This window comes from Rhipicephalus microplus, chromosome X (genome assembly GCF_043290135.1).
Source record: "Rhipicephalus microplus isolate Deutch F79 chromosome X, USDA_Rmic, whole genome shotgun sequence".
Lineage (NCBI taxonomy): Eukaryota > Metazoa > Arthropoda > Arachnida > Ixodida > Ixodidae > Rhipicephalus > Rhipicephalus microplus.
The window spans coordinates 380,574,077-380,589,742 of NC_134710.1; positions in this window are offsets into that span (position 1 = coordinate 380,574,077).

Genomic DNA, 15,666 nt, shown 5'->3' on the forward strand with positions numbered 1-15,666 from the left:
AGATGCCTTGAAAGTGCGTGAACCACACCGAGGAAGGTGAATGCGCTCCCACATCTATTAAATTGTGGTCATTCAATAATTTCTGCAGTAAGGTTGCACTTGCATCATAACGATTTGTTATATATGAATGTTCTCTCGCGTCACAAACACAATTAATGTCTCCAAAAACTATCAAAGTTCTGTCAGTGTTAAGCAGCGAAGTTAAAGAGAGGAAAAAAGCATTCCTGTCATTCACTTTGGAGGGAGCGTAGACACAGATAAACCCCCAATTATGAGAATAAAAAGATAAGTCGCAACAAATGAGGCGTCCTTCCCCATCAGCATGTAGTGACGTCAAAGTATGATTCAAGTGCTTTCTAACTAATAAAAAGCATCCAGCGGATGCACCACGTGCTGGGCTGATGTATAAATTGTAATCTCCGAAAACTTCCCGAGCAAGATCGGTGTCACGAGCAGCCGAAATGTTAGTCTCTTGCACTGCAAGTACATCAATGTTGTGCTGCTCAAGCACGTGGTGCAACTGCCACTGACGCCTTACATTTTTCAAGCCACGTACGTTGAGTGTTGTTACACACATGGGAAACGTTAGCGCGGTAACCATTTTGATATCTTAAAACTTTTGTAGGTCCCCTTTAGCCACAGGGCAACCTGTGGCTTTACCTCCTTTGCACTTTTTAGGAGCACTTTCCTGAGGACGCTGGCATAGGCGGCGCGTCCCTCGGTCCCCAAAGAAGGTTACACGTGGACCACATGAAGACACTTGCTCTGTCGTGTCTGGCACACTCGTTGCTTCATCGGTGACCGGTGCCTGACGCTTCCTTGTCTGACCGCTACCCATTCCTTCTTGTTCCTCATTGTCAGGAGGCTTGTCTTTAACGTCTTCCAAGTGGTGTTCTTCTGCAGCATTTCATTCATTTATGCTTTCACTGGCGTCGTTAGCGATGTTATTTTGCGTGCCGAGGGTATCCATGTACAAGTTTTCAGCTTCCTTTTAGGCACCTTCTGCTCCTCCCGCTGCTTCTCCTGTCGCATCAACTACCTCAATTACATCCATAAGATGATCCAGATGCTGCTCTTTTGTGCATTGGCCAGAACGGAGTTTGTTGGCGTAAGTCGACACGCAGGCATCTGACGAGTGACCAAATCGCTGGCCCTGCAAGCAACTCGGTGTTTTGCACTGTCGACGTACATGCCCCACTTGCTTGCACCGAAGACACAGTGGAGGCCTACCAGGAATAAGTACGAGGCATTGGTGGCCATAGATTGACATAAGGTGTGGTATTGAGCTCGAAGTGATGGTGTCCTTGAGCTCTAAGGCAACGTCCCTATTTGTTGTCATCCATTGTTCCATTCCTGCACATCTCCATGCCTCTCTCTTAATGGACTTCACAACGCCATAAGCTTGGAACGCCTCTTCAGCACGTCGCGATTCAAGATGAGGCGGAAGCCAAAGAAGTTTCAGCCTAATATTCTTTGTCTCCGGATCTAGCACCATGCACTTCAGCCCTTTTACACGGAGCTTATTACAAGTGACTAGTTTCTGTTTCGGCATGCTGCTTGCACACGTAACCATCCATACATGGCTCATTTGATACTGGCGAACTCCTATGATGTCCGTTGTGCTCACCACTTTAACCAGCGCGTCACGGAAGTCTGGGGCACGGTACGGCCTACTACTCAAGTCGGCATGAAGAAAAAACGGAATTCAAAACGTCGTTACCGGTTGGAAGACGTGGCAGGACGACTTTATAGCTTGAGTCTTCATCATGAAAGGCATTCGATGATCCTCGGCCGTTGGCCGATACGCTGTTACCAGCAGAGAGCATTTTAGAACACAGCCGATCGGTGGGGCTTCTTCATTCTGACAAACATTTAGATGTTACACATGCGGCTTTATGATAAACTATGTATGGCGAGATCAGGCTGTAGGTGGCAGTACCGTTTCGCGCAAGTATGGATAGGTGGTCGGCGGCGCAACGGCGCTTCGTTGCGTTATCTAGTTCAGCATAGTTGCGTGCGGTGGGAGCCGATTGTCGGCGGGTAAACTGCGTTCACTACAGTTTCTACGCTACGCTCTTCTCTGCGCTCTTCTCTATTGAATCGGTTCACGACGTCTATGCAACGTTAACATTGCCTGCGAGGAAAGCGCATTCTGTCTTTCATAGCGATGCTCGCCCTGGGTGACTCTCTTGACGCTTTCGCACTATATCACACCTTTGATGTGTTGTTTGTATGTGGTTAGCTTGTGTTCAGCCTGCTACACACTGCTGTTGCGCTACTCAACTATTTATTTAGATATTTGTCATCTGCATACTACAAAAAGAGGGAAAGAAAGGCCGTAAAAAGCCCGTATATCTGTGCAATTCGTTCAGTACCACCATTGACACCTTATACGCATATATTTTTTTCTTTTCTCATTCTGTTCACCATGAATTGTGGGATAGTCGATAAGTCTATATAGTCCGGAAAGCTTAGTGGCCGACAGCGCTTTCCGCTACACTAGCGTTTACCCCGTTCACCCACATGTTCTTGCACTAGTAAAAATCTTATATACAAGAGTTCAGCAGAAAGCTTTCATCCGCGTGCATAACAATTAATGGTTAATGGGACAAGCACGTTTTTTGTGCTTTTTTTAGACAAAGAACTACCACTGCCTTCCGTCGGTTACTATAGGAATGCCGCACAAACGCTGAAAACAATGTAAAAAAGATAAGATTCGCAGTGATTATACGACATTATATATAAGGCATGCCGTCTGAATTAATTTTCAACGCCTGGGCTCTTTATAGCGTACTGAAATACAAGCACACGGTTGCGCACGGTAACTCTAAACGTGCGGGCGCGTGGCAGGTTTAGAGCCACACCGCGCTCCCGCAATCTCGGAGGCCATGCTCGCTGCGGCGGAGTTTAAACTTAAAGAAATATCTAGTAACGTTGGCCGGCCGCGCACCTCGGGCTGACCCTTTTCGAACGTCTGGGGGCCAGTAATGTCGGCTGCCGACTAAGTGGCAGCCATCCGCCAATCGTCGGCAGTCGGTCAAGGTTTCTTGGGTGGTTTGTCCGGTCATGTCAGCGCGAGTGTAACTTGTTGCAACGCCAGCGGTTGCCTAAGTGGACGCAGAACAACACGTGCATGAGTCTTCTCTCTCTCTTTGCTCCCTTTCTCCCCTTTCACGATATAAGTTTCAAGCGGTCAATAAACGCTGCCTTCGGCCTGGTGGCACCGACTAGTTCATGTCTCCGGCGGCGTCTTAGCCGCCAACGTAACATAACTGTTTCTACGTATGCTTGAAACAACGTACGAAAGCATTTGGGTCTTATTCGGCTGCTAATGCATTGTAATAAGATCGGTGAGTGAAACTTTCCAGAGTGCTGTTTATTGTCGTCGTACCCTCGATTCACCAGAATAATTTCAGAGTGGGTGCCATTTTCTGTTTCAAGCACATCGCAAAATGCTCTTGGCATCCCCCCACACACGAAGACCAATAAATGCTGTGTGAATGCAGCGTTTTATGGCAACTCGATCGTGAAAAAAAAAAAACAGGCTTTAGGTTATACGCTTGCGCACTCTTGGTAGGTGTAAAACTACGGCACTGTAGTGTATAGATCATGCGAGGAGTCTTAGTTGTGTTATTCTCAAAAAGGTTATACTATAACCTCCTTGGTTTATCTGGCCGTGGTACCACTACATAGAAATATTACTATATTTATATGTAAATATTACTATCACATAAACTGTGAGACTTCGGTACTTACACTGTACTTAAAACAATGTTACCATGCACAACCGTGTGCTTACATTTCAAAACGCTCTAAAGAGCCCTGACGTTGAAAATTATTCAGACGGCATGCCTTATATATAATGTCGTGTAATTTCACTGCGAATCTTATCTTTTTTACATTGCTTTCAGCGTTTGTGCGGCATTTCTATTGTAACCGACGGAAGGCAGTGGTAGATCTTTGTCTAAAAAAACATGCTTGTCCCATTAACCATTAATCGTCATGCACGTAATTAATCCATGGATGAAAGCCTTCTGCTGAACTCTTATATATAATATTTTTACTAGTGCAAGAACATGTGAGTACACGTGGTAAACACAGTGTAGCGGAAAGCGCCGTCGGCCACTAAGCTTTCCTGACTAGACTTATCGACTGTCCCACAATTCATAGTGAACAGAATGAGAAAAGAAAAATTATATGCGCATAAGGTGCGAATGGTGTTACTGAACGAATCGCACAGATATACGGGCTTTCTACTATCTTTATTTCTCTCTTTTTGAAGTATGCGCATGACAAATATCTAAATAAGTAGTTCAATCACGCAACAGCAGCGTGTAGCAGGCGGGTGTTTTGTTGTGCGGCATACATATTGTATTTGTTTTTCTGTATATTACCCGCTGGCATTTTTCGTACATTTTTGTCAATCTCCATTATGTTGTGCATTCAGTGTACTTCCTACTGTCTGGATAGGCTGTACTGTACTTGCCGCAAATTGAGCTTGTGTTTTGTCTTGTAATCATGTTGTATTCCCCCCACTGTAATGCCTTATGGCGCTGTGGGTATCAAAAAAAAAGGGGGGGGGGGGGGGGGGCACAAGCCAACCACGTACAAACAACACATCAAAGGTGTGATTTAGTGCGAAAGCGTGAAGAGAGTCACCCAGGGCGAGCATCCCTATGAAAGACAGAATGAGCTTTACTCGTGGGTAATGTTAACGTTGCATAAGCGCAGTGCACCGATTCAGTAGAGAAGAGCGTAGCGTAGAAACTGTAGTGAACGCATTTTACCCGCCGTCCATCAGCTCCCATCGCACGCAACTATAGTGAACTAGATAACGCAACGAAACGCAGTTGCGTGTATTTGATACGCGCCTCCGACCGCCTATTCATACTTGCGCGGAACGGTATTGCCACCTATAGCCCGATCTCGCCATACATAATTTGTCATAACGCCGCATGTGTGACATCTAATTGTTCGTCAGAATCGCCGAGTGGTCTAAGGCACCAGATTTAAGCTCTGGTCCTCAAAAGAGGGCGTGGGTTCGAACCACACTTCTTACATCCGTTTTTCTTTAATTTTTTTTACAGTGCGTTTGCGTTAGCCTCTATTTCTTCGATTAGGTCATAGATTGCAATATCCGTCAATTAGTGAAATTGTGGACATTCCAAAATATTTATTCGCAATTTATGGAAATTGCGAATATTCTCGTTAAAATTTGTGATATCTGCTGAGTTCCTTTCCAATTTCACATTGCAATTTAAATCCTGGTTAGTAAATTGATTAATTACCAGTCTGGAGTGTATACAATGCCCGAATCGCATCACATCATGGCAAGCTAATGTCCAAATTTATTGCCCAAGTTCCGAATTTTTTCTAGCTCTGCTCATCCACGAACGTTACATTTTAATACTTAGGCTACGTATCTTATTGTGTCGCCCCGCCGCGGTGGTCTAGTGGCTAAGGTACTCGGCTGCTGACCCGCAGGTCACGGGTTCGAATACCGGCGCGGCGGCTGCATTTCCGATGGAGGCGGAAATGGTGTAGGCCCGTGTGCTCAGATTTGGGCGCACGTTAAAGAACACCAGGTCGTCGAAATCTTCGGAGCCCTCCACTGCGGCGTCTCTCATAATCACATGGTGGTTTTGGGACGTTAAGCCCCACATATCAATCAATCATTTTATTGTGTCAACTGTATGTACTTTCTTACAGTCAGGTACTTTTTGCTATAAAGCAATTTAACTCAGTAGTAAAGATACCAGTAGTCTCTTCTACTAAAATAAAAATTCTCTCCTGTAACTGAAAGCCACACTTCCAAGTCCCGCAAGCAAGGCAGTTATAGTAGTGGTTTGTTTTGTCTCTTCTTGTGGTCGTGTTTTGGTGCCTTTCTGTTGGATGTTTTTCAAGAAGCAACTTGGTGCGCTCTTGGTGAGAATATAAGCATGGCACTGATGCCAAAGCAGCATTCTATTCATTTCGAGTTATTTAAATCTGTACAATGTCGATCAATATGCAATAACAGCTTTTATTCCATTTTCATTGTTTTGACAGCATGCTTGAAGTTTGAGTCAAGCTGCTACAAATTGTCACTTTTTGGTCCTACAAAATGTGCTCGGAAAAAGCTCATGGCTATTCCTATCACTGCAAAAGGCACACTACACGAATCAGGATTTAGATCAATTTTCGGAGCAACAAAATTTTGCTTATGGAACACGAAAACCCTTAACTGAAGCACGTTAGGATAAAAAAAAAAGAAACGCTCAATTTCGGGCATGAAATTCCAACTACGAGGCTTACTTTAAAAAAGCTGAAATATGTACTATCAGCTAACTGCCCATTTCAAGTAAGCAAACCTGTTAAAATTAAAAGCAGTGCGATGAACCACCCCTTCGTGCGAACCATGTTGTCCACATTAGCATTTGCAGCACCTGTCGAATCATTTTACTGGCGCTGAATATTCTAATGCAAGCCTGGAGACGTCGGAATTCGGAAAATTTGTAGAGCAGAAGCGAGTGGCAGTGGGAAAAAAAAACTTTTTTGTTTGTTTCTCGGGGCTGCAAAAACATCACATACAGCTCTGGATGAATGCCAGTAATTTTCTGCACATCAGCAATCATACAGGTACTCTTAATCATGCAGAGTTTGCCCACATGAGAAATCAAGACACAAAAGGTGCTTGTCGCGTGACCAACAATATCAACAGTCCATTTGAAATCTTGGTACGCTCTTTAGCACGCCATCTGTGTACCGCAATGAAAGTGGCTTAAAAAGCGTTCTGCATGCGAGAAAACAATGTTTACTAGAGTTGTCCTTTTATTTCCTTTCGTCGTGACATTATAGAGTTATTTATCGGGGAACTTATGGCCATATCGGGGCTATAAGTAGGAATGCTTTAAGTTCGGGAGACACCTAGGCAAATTGGGAGAATCGGCAGCCAGGCAAAAAAAATATTTCTGCCGAATAGTGCGCCGGCCCATTGACTATTTTTATGCTATTCCCCGCTTTAATTTTTGAATGTACAGCGGTTAGCACTGTTGGAGTGAACATGCGAGCGTGTGGCCAGCAGCACTGTCAGCACCGCGTTACACTTATCGCCAGAAACATTGCACATGCGCAGCGAGCCCTTTGCAATACACCCTTTCCACCGATTGCACACGTCATGCATGCGCTTGTTCACTGTCTTGATTTGTGGGGTTTAACGTCCCAAAACCACCATGTTGTCGCAACGTGCAAAGAACAGGACACAAGGCTTCCTTTCGACGTTAACAGCAAGGCTCTATTGGCACACAAAAACAAAGCGCAAGAGCAGACGCGCAACGTCGTCTTCCTCGAAAACGCCAGAGACCACCACACGTGATGCTGGCTTCTTCCTCCTTTTGTGCTTACGGCTAATAACCGTGACATTAGCCTCCCTCTCCAGAAGACATCGTCCCGATGCTTCGTCATCATGGCGGAAGGTTTTGTAGTCACTGGCAGCCCACGGGTTCATTCGGACAAATAAGGTTTCATTCGAACCACGTGCACAACTTCTGGTACATGTCTTTGACGTCTTAAACAATGTGGACTGTCGGGAATCACCTCATAGTTAAAATCACTGAGACGACGGAGGACTTTGTGCGGCCCAAAGTACCGTCTCAAGAGCTTCTCCGAGAGGCCACGATGGCGAACTGGGGTCCAGATCCAAACTTTCTGTCCGGGTTCATAGGAGACAGGTCGGTGACGAAGATTATAGCGCCTTGTATCATAGTCCTGGTGGCGACGAATACGTACGCGGGCAAGTTGGCGGGCTTCTTCAGCAAGCTGAGTTATGTAGTCTGCACTTGTGTTAACGCCATCACTTTCATGCGGCAACATAGCGTCGAGCATGGTTGTGACGTCACGGCCATAGAGAAGGCGGAATGGTGTCATGCGTGTTGTCTCTTACTGTGCCGTATTGTAAGCGAAAGTGACGTAAGGCAGTATCTCGTCCCAGTTTTTATGTTCCACATCGACGTACATGCAAAGCACATCCGCAAGTGTTTTGTTCAGCCGTTCCGTCAGACCATTTGTTTGTGGATGGTATGCCGTTGTGCGGCGGTGAGATGTCCCACTTAGACTTAAAACTGTGCGTAATAGCTCGACTGTGAACGCTTTTCCTCTGTCAGTTATTACTACAGATGGAGCGCCATGCCGCAGGACTATATTCTCAATGAAAAACTATGCTGCTTCACTTGCTGTGCCCCACTTTAAAGCCTTGGTTTCGGCGTAGCGAGTAAGGTAGTCTGTGGCTACAATTATCCATTTGCGGCCAGCAGCTGAAGTTGGAAATGGTCCTAGAAGATCCATTCCGACTTGATCAAATGGAGTTTCTGGCACATCAATTGGATGGAAGAGCCCTGCTGGTTTGACGGCTGGCACTTTCCTACGTTGGCACTCAAGACAAGTGTGAACGTGCTGTTGAACGGTTGCCGTCAGTTTCGGCTAGTAATACTTCTGTCTCACTCGGCATAGCGTTCGTGTGTGGCCTAAATAACCGGATGTCGGATCGTCATGGCACGCCTCTAGTACTTCTTTCCTGAGTGGTGTTGGGACGACAAGTGAGAAAGTGTTGCCGCTAGGAGAAAAGTTCACCTTATAATGGACCTCATTACGCAAACAAAACGATGCTACCCCTTTTGCGAAGAGCTTTGGCATAGCAGATGTGCGTCCCTCTAAGAAATCAATAAGGGGTTGCAACTCGGGATGGTCGCGTTGCTGCTGTGCGATTATAGACGTATTGACTACACCGACAAACGCCGCATAGTCATCATCTTCAGCATTTACGTCTTCTAATGGGGCGTGAGAAAGACAATCGGCGTCTGTATGTCGCTTTCTGGATTTGTAAACTATAGCCATGTCAAATTCAAGTCTTGAAGCTTGAGGCTCCAGCGCGCCAATCGTCCTGACGGGTCCTTAATGTTCGTCAACGAGCAAAGCGAGTGGTGATCACTGATGACTTTAAACGGGTGGCCGTATAAATATGGACGAAACTTCATGACCGCCCACACCACCGCAAGACACTCTTTTCCAGTGGTAGAGTAATTCTCCTCTGTACGGGAGAGAGTCCGACTTGCATAAGCAATTACTCGTTCGGCGCCATCTTGCCACTGAACGAGCACAGCTCCTAAGCCGACATTGCTGGCGTCGGTGTGAACCGCTGTCGGAGCGTCATCGTCGAAGTGTCCGAGAACTGGCGGGCTTTGAAGACGTTGTCGCAGCTCGTTGAACGCTTCCTGCTGCTTTTCATCCCACACAAACGTGACGTCTTTTCGGGTGAGTTGTATTAAAGGTGATGCGATACGCGAAAAATTCTCAATGAAGCGTCGGTAATAGGCGCACAGGCCTAAAAATCGCCGCACTGCCTTCTTGTGTGACGGCGTAGGAAAACTTGCAACAGCAGCTATTTTGTCTGGGTCAGGCCGTACACCTTCACTGCTGACAAGGTGTCCCAAGAAAAGAAGCTCTTCGAAGCCAAAGTGACATTTTTCTGGCTTGAGTGTTAGTCCGGCCGATCGTATCGCTTGAAATACCGTGTGTAGTCGCTTCAAGTGCTCGTCAAATGTCGCTGAAAATACAATTACATCGTCCAAATATACTAGGCACGTTTGCCACTTTAGGCCTGACAGGACTGTGTCCATGAGCCGCTAAAACGTTGCCTGTGCTGAGCACAAGCCGAACGGGAGAACTTTAAACTCATAAAGACCATCGGGTGTCACAAATGCTGTTTTTTCTCTATCTCTTTCGTCAACTTCTATTTGCCAATATCCCCTCCGTAAATCCATCGACGAAAAATACCGTGCATGGCGTAGTCGATCGAAAGAGTCGTCTATACGAGGCAGCGGGTAAACGTCCTTTTTTGTAACCTGATTGAGCTTGCGGTAATCAACGCAGAAACCTAACGTGCCATCTTTTTTCTTCACCAATACTACCGGTGATGCCCAAGGACTTTTTGACGGCTGAATAACGTCATCCTGAAGCATCTTTCGCACCTGACTTTCTGTGGCCTCACGTTCCCGCGGAGCTACTCGGTATGGGTTCTGCCGTATGGGTCTGGCCGTTTCATCCGTAATTATGCGATGTTTCGTCAACGGCGTTTGGCGAATTCTGGACGTTGAAGAAAAACAGTCCTAAAATTCATTATTTAAGCTTCAGAAGGCTTTGCTTCTGCGGGGGCAGTAAACTTGGGCCAACGTCGACGGATAGAGGGGCTGACCCGGTGACATCGGCTTTCTCCACAGTCAAGCAGCTTGCAACCTCCATGAGCTCTTCGACGTATGCGACTGCCATACCTTTTGCAAGATGTCGTCGCTCAGTACTGAAGTTCGTAACCAGACCGTGCGTGTGTCCGCAATTGAGGCTTACGACGGCTCTTGCAACAGATAAGCCATGGCTGAATAGCAATGCTGGAATTTTTTCAGCGATGTGGTCGAAGTTGCCTGGCTGGTCGCATGTTAGAGCTACGAGAGCACTTGAACGGGGTGGAAGCGTCACGTGATCTTCGAAGACGCGCACATGTTTACGCCACTGGTCGTTACATCTCATATCTGGAACTTGATCTGGGGCCATCAAAATGTAACTGACCTGTCTGGAATGTCTATGACGGCGCCGTATTCACAAAGGAAGTCCATCCCCAAGATCGGGTCTTTGCAGCACTCGGACAAAATCACGAACGTGGCAACGAAAGCTGAATCACCAATACTAATTCTGGCAGTGCACTTTCCAGTTGGCGTCATCAGTTGGCCCCCCGTGGTTCTTATGTTAGGCCCCGTCCATGACGTTTTAACTTTTTAAAGCCAATCAGCAAGCTTTCTGCTCATGATAGAGAAATCTGCGGCAGTGTCTACTAGCGCTGTCACAGGGCGTCCGTCTATGTAAACAGCTATGTCGGCGCTTACGATTTCCTGTGGGGTCGGCGGTGTTGCATGGCTCGTCGTATCGTCGTATCGTACTGGTACTGGAGGTATTGCAGCATCTCGACGAGTGGCAACCTTCCCTCCAAAGGTCGCAGCTGTTAGTTTTCCCGATGAGGGCTTGGGGACCTGCCCCGCACAGCGTCGGCGTAACTACGACGGCTGGGCGAAGAGCTCGGCGAAAGTGACGGGGAGCGGGGTCGATGATACAGAGCAGATGGCTGTCCCTGCGGGTGCGCGCTGTCACGTCGGGTGTCGAAACGAGGTCGTGAAAAAGTCGGCGCATAAGTCGGGTATCTTTCTTCACGACATGGACAGATGCGGTAGACAAGTCCTGCTTCTCCGCAATTGAAACACAGTGGACGGCGGTCGACGGTGCGCCACAGATCCGTCTTCCGAACGAATGGTCGACTGGTAGGCACCCTCGGCGACCAAGTTGCAGGTGTCGGCGGAGGGTAGAACGGCGGGTAGAAAGGAGTTTCAGTAGGTGCGTTATATTGCGGAGTCGTCGTCGTTGGTGATGGTGGCGGCGGCGGTGGGTCGTAGACTGGTGGCGCCGGCGTGTTGTAAGAATGAGCCAGTGCAGGCGAGTTGTGCGGCACTGGCGATGGACGACGGGTGGCTGCCGCATAGTTAATAGATCGCTGGGCTGGTGGTGATTCGGGCTCATACTGGGCTAACCAGTCCTCAACGTCTTCATACGCCTCACCATGGAATGTTTCCGGAATCTTAGCCTGCTCAAATGTCAGCTGGGAAGCACCTGCACCTGCACTCCAGGCGGAGTGCTATGCTGGGAAAGTTCCAGGGGAATCGCCTCAGGACTAAGGCCTCGCTGTCGGCGACTGTAGCGGTGGACAGGGGTATCCACTGAAGGAACGGGTTGCGGTGTCGGACTTGAAGTGCCAGGCCGCGGAGGAGTCCCGAGCATCAGTCGTAGAAGTCCAGCACCTCCACCAGTGTCGCAACGTGCAAAGAACAGGACACAAGGCTTCCTTTCGACGTTAACAGCAAGGCTCTATTGGCACACAAAAACAAAGCGCAAGAGCAGACGCGCAACGTCGTCTTCCTCGAAAACGCAAGAGACCACCACACGTGATGCTGGCTTCTTCCTCCTTTTGTGCTTACGGCTAATAGCCGTGACAATATGTATATGAGAGACGCCGTAGTGGAGGGCTCCGGAAATTTCGACCAACTGTGGTTCTTTAACGTGCACCCAAATCTGAGTACACGGGCCTACAACATAATTACCGCCTCCGTCGGAAATGCAGCCGCCACAGCCGGGATTCGATCCCACGACTTGCGGGTCAGCAGCCGAGTACCTTAGCCACTAGACCACCGTAGCGGGGCCTTGTTCACTGTCTGCTAGCCGCATATTTGTCTGCTAAGCTGGCGCATCCTGCATTTCAAAGTCCATCTGGAATAAAAATTGGTACGTGGATGCAAAAAAACGAGTGTATGAAACACTTTACATATGAATTACTTATTAAAACTGCAAAGAAGAAAAAATAACTTAAAAACGCAGGATGCATCAGCTAAGCAAACAACAATGTGGTTAGCAGACGACGAACAAACGCACCCAGGACGTGGTGCGCCCCGGTGGAAAGTGTACCGCGGCGCACATGCTGCGCATGTGCAATGTTTGCATCGATGGCTTTAACGCGGCGCTTGATAGTGCCGTCGACCATGCGCTCGCGTGTTCACCCTAACAGTTCTCCCAGCTGCACAAGCACCACAACCGGCAGAAGAGTGAAGCTTTCAGGCACCCAATACAAAGCACGCCAAAGACTATCTTTTCTGCGCGCCTGAAATGAAGAACGAAGCTGCCAAAGTGGCCTCACCTTCTTACTGAAAGTGACGCAAATGAAAAAAAAATTTGAGGCTGGTGGGGCATGTCGGCGCAGCATGGTGCAAAAAAAATATTATTCTGCCGAAAAAATGTATCTGCTGTTCGCACGTGGTGCCAAGCATGCTTTTTTTAACAATGACTTGCCCAAAATACTTAGTGAAAACCCAAAGAAATTCTGGCAAGTAATAAACCCAAGTCATGTTAGCGCCTTAACACTTGCTGATGATTCGGGAAACATTATGTCTGATACTGACTGCGCCACAGCTTTCAACAATGCCTTCGTCTCAGTTTTTACTGAGGATACTCGTGCTCCTCTACCTTTACTGTCTAGCAACATAGTATCCAGTATGCCGGCCATTACGTTCAGCGTAGATGGTATTTCAAATGTGATTGATTGATTGATTTGTAGGGTTTAACTTCCCAAAACCACCATATGATTATGAGAGACGCCGTAGTGGAGGACTCCAGAAATTTTGACCCCCTGGGGTTCTTTAACGTGCACCCAAATCTGAGTACACGGGCCTACAACATTTCCGCCTCCATCGGAAATGCAGCCGCCACAGCCGGGATTTGATCCCGTGACCTGAGGGTCAGCAGCCGAGTACCTTAGCCACTAGACCACCGTGGCGGGGCTTTCAAATGTGATCGATAACCTAATCTTTCGTCCTGCGCCGGTATTGATGGTATTAACTCAAAACTGTTAAGAAACACTAAAGATATATTCTCGTCATTTTTGTGTCTGTTGTTTGCTCAGTCGCTTTCAGTCGGTTGCATTCCTCACGACTGGAAAGTGGGAAAAGTCATTCCCATTTACAAAGCAGGTAACAGGCTTCACCCGCTAAATTATCGCCCCATCTCCCTCACGAGTCTGCCAAATAAAAACATAGAGCACGTCATTTACTCACTCATTATGGACCATTTGGATGCCGATCATTTCTTTCATCCTGTACAACAAGGATTCCGCAAGGGCCTTTCTTGCGAAACGCAGCTGCCTCTTTTCATTCACGACCTTCATACGAATCTTGACTGTAACAGACAAACTGACGCTATCTTCCTCGACTATGAAAAAGAGTTTGACAAGGTTTCTCACCGAAACTTGTTACATAAGCTTTCCTTCTTAAACTTAAACTCCGACATACTAAAATGGCTTCAAGCGTTCTTAGTCAACCGTTCGCGATTCGTCAGCGTCAGTGATCAGTCCTCGGTCCCACTTCCGGTTACTTCAGGTGTTCCCCAGGGATCTGTTCTTGGCCCACTTCTTTTTCTGGTATATATCAATGACTTACTCCTTCATGTAACTTGTAAAATCCTTATGTTCACAGAAGACTGCGTGATTTATCATACCATTAACAATATTACTGGCGCAGATACATTACAGCAAAATCTTAACCACGTGCAGTCTTGGTGTACCCGGTGGCTAATGACTCTCAATCCAAAAAAAAATTGCAAACATATATCATTTACCCGTAGTCACAGCCCTAATCATGCCTAATAACTAATCATGCCTAAACACTAATCATGCCTAAAGTTGAATATGCTTCACCAATCTGGGACCCATATCAAAAATACCTCATCAACGCACTTGAGTCTCTTCAAAATCTCGCAGCAAGATTCATTCATTCATCCTACTCATATGACGTAAGCATATCCGCCCTAAAAGAAAAATCTAAACTACAAGCTCTCTTACACTGTCGTAAGATATCCAGCCTGGTCTTTTTCATGTTTTTTTTTTTTTTTACAGTTCACTTAACCGCATGCCGTACATCACCCCACCATCAAGAATATCGCAAGGCACTGGTCACCCGCTACAGGTTTCAAAACCGCGCACACACACTACTACCTCCTCTACTTCATTTTTTTTATCGTACAGCGTCAGAGTGGAATGCCCTTCCGTACCATGTTGTATCTACAAATAACCGTCATGTTCTATGCTGCTGTGTCTTCTGTTTTACCAAATTAGTTGCCATTGATTGTACTTAATGCGAGTCTTTATTTCTAGTGTTCATTGTTTGTTAGTGTATTTATTTGTACAGTGTTCTTTTTGTGCAAGATTTTTAATGATTATTACGTTATATAGTCACATCATGTTGTTTCTTCTAATGTTGCCAAACTAATTAGCACGTGTTCTCGTTTTCACAGTGCTTCAACATTTCTTTTACTTTCTCCTCTTTCTCCAAAGTTCTATTGGTTTTTATTTTTATTTGGATTTACCCATTACATGATGTCCCCCACCCCTTATGTAACACCCCTATAAATGGGGCCTTTAAGGAAATAAACTGAAACTGAACCGAATTTCAACAAATTCCACGCTTTTGGCTCAACTTGGCGCCGAGGTCTTACCCATGAGCTAGTAGCACAGAAAACTAGCTTATGAACATTGCACTCCATGAACTCTGCCCCCTCTACAGCCTGGTATTCATTATTCACAATGCAGTTAAATGTTGGAAGCCAAGATAATTATCAAAATACATTGTTATGCTATATTGCAATGTAACTTTTTTCATGAATAAAAATCTTCTAAAGACTATCTGCATCTTTCAAACCTGCTGTTTAGCATGACTCGCAGAAGCGTTCAGGGCAGTGTGCCTAGCCAATTTCATTGAGATCATCCAACCTCCAAATGCCAAATGAGCTGCATTTTCATATTGTACCTTCATGCTATGGCTTCTATTTTATTCCCTTGAAATATGAATTGACCTCCCAACTAGATAGGATGTCATCCCAATAATATTGACACCACCAGAAAATATCAACGCGGTTATAAGTGAAACTACACACGATTTAGATTAACGTCATGACTGACACAATAAAGCAGCGAGAGCTACCTTATAAAGATACTGAACATAAATGATGCAATGATCTCCAACACCTCTGTAACAAGGCCACAGAAGCTAA